Source organism: Schistocerca piceifrons, chromosome 5 (assembly GCF_021461385.2).
Source record: "Schistocerca piceifrons isolate TAMUIC-IGC-003096 chromosome 5, iqSchPice1.1, whole genome shotgun sequence".
NCBI classification, from domain to species: Eukaryota; Metazoa; Arthropoda; class Insecta; order Orthoptera; family Acrididae; genus Schistocerca; species Schistocerca piceifrons.
Window position 1 is genome coordinate 170,191,957 of NC_060142.1, and position 12,301 is coordinate 170,204,257.

A 12,301-nucleotide genomic window follows, 5' to 3' on the forward strand; every position below is an offset into this window, starting at 1 on the left:
GCCAAATAATGGTGCTCTCTTTCTGAAGTCACACGTGGTCAGCCCTGCCCTGGTCTTCGTGATACGGTTTCGGTCTCTATAAACTGTCGCCACATCCAAGAAACGACAGAACGATTCACGTTAAGCCATCGGGCCACATGAGTTTGCGACTGTCCTGCTTCCATTCTTCCCACGGCCCACCATCGCAGAGAGTCTGGGAGTCGTCTTGTCTGTGCCATACTGCACTGTCTGTGACTGTGCACACAGCAATTGTGGATGTGGAACTACATGGCAAACACTACTCCATCATCGTTTTCGTGGCTTCCCGTAGACCGAAATGCCATCTTCCGTGCAGAACACGTTCGTACGGACATCTGTTGACAATTTGTATTATTATATCGTGAATTAGACACAGGACGGGGAAATAGCGGTTTGTTGCTTTAATTTTGTAGCTGTTGTTCGACAGAGAGCGGAAAAGGTTAAAATCTGAGGGTGTAAGATCAGATGAATAAGGTGGGTGCGAAATAACTTCCCAACCCAACCCCTGTATAGTTTTTTTTTTTTTCAATCCATTGGAATGCGTACAGACTGTATGGTGGAGTAGCATACTTCACGAAGTCTCAGTTGACAATAAATGTCAGCAGTATACGACAAGTCAAAAGAGAGAGAGAGTGGAGAGAGAGGGAGATAGTGATATTTATACGTGCGTATGATAAACCCCTTCCGTCAAAAACATTTATCTTCTTCATACCTCCTCTGTGATACCACAGATGACGTGTCACTGATCTCATTTGTACTACGACTGCAGTGGACGCGAGGTCACTATTTGCTTCCACGATCCTGAGTGGAATGCATAGGTTCTAATAAATGTTCACCAACCTGCAGCCTTCTATAGTTGTTGTCCCCTGCACAGAAAACAGCACGTAGGTCGTGAATTCGTAATCTTGAGGCTGTAAGAAACTCTTAGCGAGGAACTGTTATTTTAGGAACAATTAAATTTCCGATCAGTTTGTTTATACGGGATAGCCACTCGCTTTTTATTGGCAGAACACGATAAATTGCACAATTACATTCAATTTTAGAGTCACAAATACTTTCTATTCTTCAAAAAAATAATAAACTGCTAATTTCTGTAATTACAATCACACTGTTCACAACTAGACATTGCAAGTTAAGTCTTAACTGATACCGCGGTAGACTGCACTGTAGTTCCTTCTCTAGATTATCGCACAGATGACAAAATGGTAGATATCGAAATAGACGACAGAGGGATAGAGAAACAATTAAAATCGCTCAAAAGAGGAAAGGCCGCTGGACCTGATGGGATACCAGTTCGATTTTACATAGAGTACGCGAAGGAACTTGCCCCCCTTCTTGCAGCGGTGTACCGTAGGTCTCTAGAAGAGCGTAGCGTTCCAAAAGATTGGAAAAGGGCACAGGTCATCCCCGTTTTCAAGAAGGGACGTCGAACAGATGTGCAGAACTATAGACCTATATCTCTAACGTCGATCAGTTGTAGAATTTTGGAACACGTATTATGTTCGAGTATAATGACTTTTCTGGAGACTAGAAATCTACTCTGTAGGAATCAGCATGGGTTTATTAAAAGACGGTCGTGTGAAACCCAGCTCGCGCTATTCGTCCAAGAGACTCAGAGGGCCATAGACACGGGTTCACAGGTAGATGCCGTGTTTCTTGACTTCCTTAAGGCGTTCGATACAGTTCCCCACACTCGTTTAATGAACAAAGTAAGAGCATATGGACTATCAGACCAATTGTGTGATTGGATTGAGGAGTTCCTAGATAACAGAACGCAGCATGTCATTCTCAATGGAGAGAAGTCTTCCGAAGTAAGAGTGATTTCAGGTGTGCCGCAGGGGAATGTCATAGGACCGTTGCTATTCACAATATACATAAATGACCTGGTGGATGACATCGGAAGTTCACTGCGGCTTTTTGCAGATGATGCTGTGGTGTATCGAGAGGTTGTAACAATGGAAAATTGTACTGAAATGCAGGAGGATCTGCAGCGAATTGACGCATGGTGCAGGGAATGGCAATTGAATCTCAATGTAGACAAGTGTAATGTGCTGCGAATACATAGAAAGATAGATCCATTATCATTTAGCTACAAAATAGCAGGTCATCAACTGGAAGCAGTTAATTCCATAAATTATCTGGGAGTACGCATTAGGAGTGATTTAAAATGGAATGATCATATAAAGTTGATCGTCGGTAAAGCAAATGCCAGACTGAGATTCATTGGAAGAATCCTAAGGAAATGCAATCCGAAAACAAAGGAAATAGGTTACAGTACGCTTGTTCGCCCACTGCTTGAATACTGCTCAGCAGTGTGGGATCCGTACCAGATAGGGTTGATAGAAGAGATAGAGAAGATCCAACGGAGAGCAGCGCACTTCGTTACAGGATCATTTAGTAATCGCGAAAGCGTTACGGAGATGATAGATAAACTCCAGTGGAAGACTCTGCAGGAGAGACGCTCAGTAGCTCAGTACGGGCTTTTGTTAAAGTTTCGAGAACATACCTTCACCGAAGAGTCAAGCAGTATATTGCTCCCTCCCACGTATATCTCGCGAAGAGACCATGAGGATAAAATCAGAGAGATTAGAGCCCACTCAGAAGCATACCGACAATCCTTCTTTCCACGAACAATACGAGACTGGAATAGAAGGGAAAACCGATAGAGGTACTCAGGGTACCCTCCGCCACACACCGTCAGGTGGCTTGCGGAGTATGGATGTAGAAGTAGAAGTAGAAGTAGACAACACGTCTCTCCTCCAAAGCTTTCCAACCAGCTCTCACATTTACAAACTAGACAATGAAAATTAAGTCTTAACTGATACCGCGGCAGACAACATGTCCGTCCTCCGAGACTGCCGAACGAGCTCTGATGTTACAGCCGAACGACTTCGCCCACCGTCCAAGTTAGGCGCGATCCAAAGACCACCGAAGTGCTTCGTCTGCCTTTTCGTTTTGCAGTTGTTTATTATTCTGCTGGTTATTAACAATTGTGAAATAATGTAAGGATAGCATGCTATTGAGAGATGCTTTAACTTAAAATTCAGTTAAATAAGCTGTTTAGTTTATCTAATACCACAATTTTGGCGCTCTTTCTCGAGATACCCGTACCGAACAAACCATCTGTCGTCGGTAGCTCACACCACATTACATCTTGCAACTGCTGCCTTCCAAACTGCTCTAAGAGCAGCTTCTTGTAGCCGAATATGATGGCTGCAAAGCTATAACTATTACAAGTGACATTTACACTTCGGGGAAGCAATTCGTAGCTCACCACACCGTCGCTGTTCCACCAGATGCATAACATTATTTATTGTGGATGCGTGCAGCCTATTGTACGGGGAGTTGCTACTTTCTTTGGGCTCAACCATTCCTTTCTTTTCCTTATGTAAGCATAAAGGCACCATTTCTCGTCACTAATATCAATACAGGATAGGAATGATCGGTGTTGTTCACGAGCCAACTGATAACAATCAAGCAGAGATGCATATATGGCCACCCACTGATTTTTGTGATTTTGGATTAGAGCACGCGCTCGCTACCTGTGCACTCGATTTTTGAATCTTTCCCACAGCATGCATATGTCACACTATGATGCAATTATCACAGTTCATTGCATTTGCTAGTTCTCTAGCACACTAACGTGGATCATTTTGTATTAATGCGTTTAAACGACCTTCATCAAACCCGAAAGGTATTCTTCAACACGGTCACGAATATCAAAACGATCCTCCTAAAAACGAGAAAACCGTTTTCTTGCCGTGCTATGTCCACTGTCATAATCCCCATACACAGCGGAAATGTTTCTGGCTGCCTCTGCTGCTGTCAACTCTCTATTGAGATCAAACAGAAGACTATGTCTGAAATGTTCCTATTTCTTCACTTGGCACTCCATTTCTAGCGACCACAGCTCCACTCGTTGTCTCCAAATGACAAAGTGACAATATTTAAACTCAAATAGCAACAGTGTACTACAAATAAAAAAAACGACAATCGGTATATAAATCCATAGCAACCGGAATACCATCATGCAAAACAAAAGCGTTACGGATGTATTCACCAACTTAATGTTTTATTACCTAATCGAGATTCTTGACTATTGGACGCTCAAGCTTCGTTTTGCAGGCCGTTCCCGATCAAGCAATTCCTCCATGACACATTTTTATACATCCTGCTGTTGTGGTCTTCAGCCTGAAGTCTGGTTTGCGTTAATCATCCTGTGCTATCTCTACAAATACACATAAATACGGCAACGTAAATCTATTTGTATCTGCTTACTGTAGTAATCCTTCGTCTCCCTCCACAAATTTTACCTGCCACACTTTCCTTGATTATTAAACTGACTATTAATTGATGTCTATCAACTGATCCCTTCTTTTAACTAAGTTATGGCATAAAATTTTCCCCCAGTTCCTTTCAGTACCTCCACATTAGTCACCCGAGCTACCCATCTAATCTTCAGTTTTCTCTTGTGTCATCCCTCCCAAAAAGCATCTTTTTCCTTTGAAGAGAGCATGCTTCTGGTTAGTCCTGCCCGGAGATGCGGAACGTTTTACGCAAGATAATACCATCAACACTAAACCATACAGTCGTAGTGCAAGTACTCGCACACTACAAGGGGCAATCAAAAAAATTCCGTTTGACGGCGTTGCTGCAGCGTATATGCACCGTAGCGCGACTCTGATGGAGGTACATAGGCACTGATATATGGGTAAGGGGTTAGTATGACATTTGTGTCTTTCCAATGTGCGTTCGTTAAGTGCAGAAATGTGGATTACGACGACGTTATTAGCAAATGCTTCCAAACAGAACCATAATGCTCTTATTATTCTCTTGGCTGCCGAAGGACAAATATCGGTAGACATCCATCGGAGAATGAAGATGTATATGGGGCAGCATGTTTGTCGAAAAACCCACGACAAGGGGTGCTACTGCTTCGTGATAATGCACGTCCACATATCGCAAATGTAACGCAGAAGTTACCCCATCTCAAATGGGAGACACTTGAGCACCCACCCTATAGTTCTGCATGTACACTCGACAGCAAAAAAAGTGGGTCACGGCTGAATTCCAACGTGTAGGTTGCACCTGAATGTTTGCAACCAACATTGCATGTCTGTGTTGCACATAGTCGCGACCCTCCATAGTACAGTCAAATGGTTCAAATGGCTCTGAGCACTATGGGACTTAACATCTATGGTCATCAGTCCCCTAGAACTTAGAACTACTTAAACCTAACTAACCTAAGGACATCACACAGTACAGTCGTTGTAAGATACACAATGGGTACCGCTAGAGACTACTACAGAACACCGGTCTTTATGATAGTCCGTCCAGATGTAAAGTAACACCACAATAGTACAGAAGATATCAGACAGTCCTTAACGTTTGTAAACTAAACTTAATTACAATACGTGACATTTCAAATGTTATGGGGCAACTAGTTTTGTCACATAAATCGTTCAGTAATCCTTAGGCACAATTAAATATTTGAGACAGTATATGGATTTATAAAGTTGTATGGAAATTGGAAACAAGTTCTTTGCTGTCTAAAAGGTTTACCCAACACATGCTGAACGTCGTTCAACGTTCAATGGGGAGTGGTTTCGCATCAACTTTATGTAATACTACGCAGTTAAAAGAAAACGTGATTAATGGCGGCAACCACTCTACGGAAATACCAACATTAACAGCGAATCACGAGTAATATCATTTTTCACATTACTCATTAACAGTTACTTGTAAACGAAGTTGTACTTTAAATGACATGACCAACGTCTTCGTTCTGGATCCGGATGAAAACCCAGAACGTAAAGCCATTGTTAACCAAGCAAAGCTTTGTGCCTTATCGAGACTCGATCACTAGGCAGAAAGAGACGTCAAATATTGACGTTTGCACCAGTATCAGTTATCAATTCTCAACTTGAACGTAAATGACGATAATGTTTGTACGAAAGCAGGAACCCTAACATGACAATTACCTTCTTGGTAATTAACCTCGAAAGACGTTTTATAGTGTTGCATTGTCAAGGAAGAAGGATGCACATGTTTAAAATTGAAATGCCATCATGTAATGCTGGGAACAAGGATGCGAACCCAGCACCTAATCGGATTGTTGAATAAGTACGTAAAATCAGAATGAAGATATCACAGTTTGTCACCAGTAGTAGGGTTGGAACCTTAAATGACGACTGAAGTTGTATTGCCTGACCGGGATTCGAACCCGGCGCCTACCGCTGCCGTTGCCTAATCACGAACAGACGAGAAATGTCCAATATTGGTCCACCATCAGCGAGATGTGCACACGTTTAACTAGAAATAAGGTGACGAAAACTTCTATGCTGACTGAGAGTCGAGCGCTGCACACATGGTTATGAAAACACGTTAATAATCAACTTCATATTCAGTAGTAGCTAGGAGTAGCATGTTTAGTTGCAAACCTTAAGGCCTTACTCATCCCTAGTAACGTGTTTCCTAATATCTGCAATGTCATGATGTTAATTTACAAGTGGATTGACTGCCGTAAAGAGCAATGTTCTCTAGTAGTCGTGTATCATTGAGATGTAAATGAAGTGCCTCAGCAGAAAGTAATTTCCGTCGTGCAGCACGTATTGTTTCAGAGACACTGAGAACATGTTATAAGTGCACAAAACGTGTATTATATACTATTATTTGGGGAAGCTGCCGCCAAACCTGTTTACTTTTACATTCCGCTTAGTTGTCGTGGTTGGATACAGGTTTTCTTAAGGCTACATCTAATGCACAGCGCTTACAAGAAAGTATAGTTTCCTGCGTCATGCTATTGCTAGCTAGGTGAAATATTTTGTGGTAGCTATTTTTAAAATGAATGTATTTTTGAAAGCATTGTTCGTCAAATATTTGAATAAATCGTCAACTGTAGGTGTATAATGTTACTTAAAATCCGTCTTGATTGCAAATTTTTTATTATTCATATGACCGGTTTCGGTTCATTCAGAACCATCTTCAGATCTGTAAAAATAATGATACTAATTTACTATTTCACGGAAGCAAATCTTTTTCATCCTGTCTAATCAACATCAAATGTACCAGAACGTACCTGATATTTCAGTTACAGGACTAACCCGTCGAAATCCAGCAACTTTCACATGCTACGTCACTCTGCCAACCAATTTTATGTGACGTAGCATGTGAAAGTTGCTGGATTTGGACGGGTTACTCCTGTAACTGAAATATCAGGTACGTTCTGGTACATTTGATGTTGATTAGATAGGATGAAAAAGATTTGCTTCCGTGAAATAGTAAATTAGTATCATTATTTTACAGATCTGAAGATGGTTCTGAATGAGCCGAAACCGGTCATGTGAATAATAAAAAATTTGCAATCAAGACGGATTTTAAGTAACATTACAAAATCACTGATTGCTGTTATCCCATAAGACATTATGTCTGTTTTTGCAAAAAACTGTAGATGTGCCTGCACATGTTATAGTATAATAGCTGTAGCTGCGTTAGTTTGTACTACAGACTTGGGTAGGTTAGGTGTAACTTTTGATCCTTCAAGCGGTGATCGTGGCCATGCGGCCCGGGTCTGTACTAGCCGCGGCTCGCGAGCTACGGGACAGCCAGGCTGGCCGAGGCGAGACGCAAGTGAGCGAGCTGGCGGTGGCGTTGGTGGGCCAACAGCCCGGGACGAGCCAGCACGGCTGCGCCGCATGCCTCTGCCTCTGCCGCTCCGTTTGAAGCAAAAATGTGTACCTCCTCTCCTGGAACCAGTATAAGAGTGGCAAGCAGAAATACACAACAGGCTGTCTGCCGTAATGGCTCACTGGAAGAGGTCTATTCGAGGTAGAGACAAAAAAGGTTGAAATGGCTCTGAGCACTATGGGACTTAAAATCTGAGGTCATCAGTCCCCTAGAACTTGGAACTACTTAAACCTAACTAACCTAAGGACATCACACACATCCATGCCCGAGGCAGGATTCGAACCTGCGACAGTAGCGGTCGCGCGGTTCCAGACTGAAGCGCCTAGAACCGCTCGAACACTGCGGCCGGCCGAGGTAGAGTCGTTGCTCTCACTGAGGAAGGAGGATGTTCCATCAGAGAAGCTAGCAGACGGTACGGCGTACCACATACCACTGCAACGAGATGGTGGAGGATCTGCCTTGAAAGAGGTACCACCAACAGGGCTCCTGGCTCAGGCAGGAAGAGAGTGATCTCACAGCAGGAAGACAGGGACCTAGTGTCTAGGAGCAGAGAAAATCCCTTTCTGAACGCGAAGCAGTTGCGGCGGGAGACCAACTTCCCCGGCTCCAGTGACACGATTCGCCGAAGGCTGAGGGACGCTGGACTGCATGCACGACGATCCGCCGTGAAACAAGAGCTCAGCGAAGACAACGTTTTATACCGTTCTAGCATTTGCGGAGCTCCATCTGAGGGTGTCGTGGGACAACGTCATTTTCACTTATGAGAAGGTGTTTTCCATCAATAACGACGGTCCACGAATCGTTTTCAGGCCGCAATATGTAACCACGACGAGAAGAAGTGGCCGGCTATCTGTTACCTGCTGGGGTTGGAATTCTGCGAGAGGAGCGGGAATTCTTCACAGGATAGAAGGAACTCTGGACAGCGCGCAGTATGCCCACATATTGGAAAATGTGATGCTTCCGTCAGTGCGAATGCTGTACGCAGAAGGTGACGTCACATTGGAAGAGGACCATTCTCCCATTCACAAGTCGGCATTTGTTCAGCAGCGGCTCTCCACGATTGGCGTCAACGTCATGGACTGGCTGCCACGGGCGGCTGATATGAACTCCACGGAAAACATGTGGGCTGAGGTCGCCAGAACATTAACAGAGAACTGGCCACGAAACCAACCAACTACTGCGGACGCTCTTTGGGACTACGTCCTGGAAGCCTGGGAGAAAGTTGCTTCTTCAGGCTGTTACGTCCGACGGCTTATACATTCTATGCCAAGACGCGTGATAGAAGTACAAAATAATGAAGGATTCTGGATAAAATATTAGAGTTCTTAAAATGTTTTGTTATGTCTTCTTTTTCGTCGTGTTTCCTCATTGAGAGCTAGTGGAAGATCGCGTCGCAACAGAAAAGATACAATATGGGTTAGCTTTCCTTTGAGTTGCCCTTTTAATTCAAGTGGGTTTCTTTTGAATATACAGTTTGTTAAGTATTCTATTTTGATTTCATTTATACCCTGTCTACATACTTACAAACTAATCAGCGTAGATGGACTGTCACAGTAGTTTTTGTTATTTCAAATACGGTTCTCTGTTCCCCTCCATCCATGAATACACAAGTAGCTCTCCTTCACCCCTAGTAACGCCAAGTGCAGAACGCCAGTAAGCTCCTTAGTTCAATATCTGCAGTAAAGATAACATCCCTTCGCTGCCGACTGGGCATTCGTTTGAGCTGTGACAGATGGAGAAACCTCGTAAGGCAGAGACTCTGTCACCAGCAAGCCGTCGTAAACTAGAAAACGTATTTCATTTAATGAACCAATGGCCATGTAAGTTCACAAGGCTCTTACTTTATTTGAAACTGAGACGTTGAAAACTGTGGTGCTGGACTGGGATTAGAATTCGATTTCACTGAGTTCCCGAAGATTGCAAACTCCTCTAGGCGTCCTCGAAAGGCACCTATCTGGTTTCGAATCCTGATCAGCACAAAATATTCATTATTTCATTTCAAGTCCTAGCATGTGCACTCCGAACTACTGGTGAAAAATAGTTGCCTTTTAACGTCTCTTCGTGCGTTGTCAGCTGTAACGTGTTCGTTTCAACTCACGGCCACATGATGAGCTTTTTATCATATTACAAGATCAAACGTTTCCTTACATCTTTTCAAGTTCAAACATTCCTCTCTATCCTCCTGGTGAAAACGGATTTGGGTTTGACGTTGTGTTCGTTGTGATCACCAACGACGACATGTTGTGGATTCAACTTCGAGCCAGCAGAGTATTTTCCATCACATCATTGAAAGTACAAAAATGTCATTCCTAGCTATTATTGGAAAAGAATTTGATAATTAAAGTTTCTTCATGACCACGTGTGCGGGGTTTGAATTCTATTCAGCACAGAACTTTTCATCGCCTGATGTCTAGCTAAACATGCGCCCATCTCGCTACTGGTGAACCAACAATAGCTATTTATCGTCTGTTCCTGGCTAGAAAACGACGGTGCTAGATACTGGGTTCGAATCCCAGTCAGGCAAAAACAATTCTATCGTGATTCAAATGGTTCAAATGGCTCTGAGCACTATGGGACTCAACATTTGTGGTCATAAGTCCCCTAGAACTTAGAACTACTTAAACCTAACTAACCTAAGGACTCACACACATCCATGCCCGAGGCAGGATTCGAACCTGCGACCGTAGCAGTCGCGCGGTTCCTGACTGAGCGCATAGAACCGCTAGACCACCGCGGCCGGCAATTCTATCGTCAATTAAGGTTCCAGCATTTCGCTATTGGTGAAAACATTTGATATTTAACTTCTGATTTTATGTACAGTCGCGCTCAAAAGTATCCGAACGACCTGAATTGCATTTCACCTGATTCCCATGCGACCTATATAACGCAGCTGTCTAGCAGGTCCTCTAATTGCTCCTTGGTACAGTCGTTTGACTACTGAAAATGGTTCCAACAAATCACGACTAGAAAACACTACTCTGTATCGCAATAACTCAAGATGTAAAGTAATACCACGATACTACAAATATCAGGGAACACCTCATCACAGATAAGACTGTTCTTAAGGCTTGTAAGCTCACATTTATTGCAGTAAATGATATACCTGAAATGTTAGCACTCTCATTATTACGTCAGATAGGTAATGCACGTAGTAAGTTCGTCGTATTCATGATTTCCTCTTCAAAGTAACGTACCATACTTGTTATTTAACACAAAATGTCATTAAAAATTTACGTTATTCACGAGCAGCTAGTTGAGAATATGTATGAATTTCAAATGACACGACGAACCGCCTCGTTCTGCATATGGATTCAAACCTATGCCATGCAGGCTACGCCGCGGTGGCCGTGCGGTTCTAGTCACTTCAGTCCGGAACCGCGTGACTGCTACGGTCGCAGATTCGAATCCTGCCTCGGGCATGGATGTGTGTGATGTCCTTAGATTAGTTTGGTTTAAGTAGTTCTAGGTTCTAGGGGACTGATGACCTCAGATGTTGAGTCCCATAGTGCTCAGAGCCATTTGGACCAATCATGCAGGCTAAGATTTCGTGGCTCACGGAAATTAACAGTCATTCCTGACTAGGCATAAAGACAGTGATATACCACATTTTTGGACAGTATCAGTTAGCAAATACCCACTTTAAATTACGTAACGTAACATTTTTAACGGATGCGAGTTCCTACCCAGCATCTATTGTCCCTGTTAACGAACTACGAGAGATGTTAAATACTGCTTCTTCACAAGTAACTTACCTGAAATGCAGTGAGGTAAAGTTTTGTGTTGGACAGGGATTCGAACCCAGAGCCTAATCGGGATTGTTATCCAAGCACAATCAACTTTGACATATCGGATTTTCTCGGCAGTAGCTAGATGTATCAAATGAAATGACGAGACGAAACATTAATTTTTCCTTCCCAGGAGTCCAACCCGGCACGTATCGCTGTTATATTCTAGAGAAAAGGAACGTTAAGTATGGGTTTGTTACACCAGCAGCGACATGTGAGCATGTTTGAATTAGAAACAATATGACGAAGTGTTCAGTGCTGACTGATAATCGAACCCCAAACTTATCGTTGTTGACTACAGATAAAGAGACGACACATACCGAATTTTTCTCCACCAGCAGCTCGGAATAACATCCTTGAACTTACAGTGATCTCGCAAACAGTTCTGTGTCTCACTGGGAGTCAAAAACGTAAGATATCGTTAGTGTTGACAACGAATGAAAATCCATTACAAATAAAAATTATTATCCACCAGCAGATAGGTGTTCTCATGCTAGAGCTTGATAATACATAGTGAAAAGTTTAGTTCTGGGCCAGGATTTCAACCCATTCATGCGCAATATGTGGAGATGTTGAGGAATCTGCAGTTTTGAAGAAACAACAAGTTGTAGTCGAGCTGTATTGTCACGAAGGGATCAAATTCCGCGTTAAGGGCGGTCTGAGTTGCATTCCCAGTTCAGAAACAATTTTATCGACATACAGAAGCTCAAATAAAAGATGGAATAAGTGTCCTGTGACCATACACAGGGTCTGTCTCGTCTCTAGAAATAAATGACTAGTATAAGAGAGGTTACTGGTGATAGAGTTTCTAC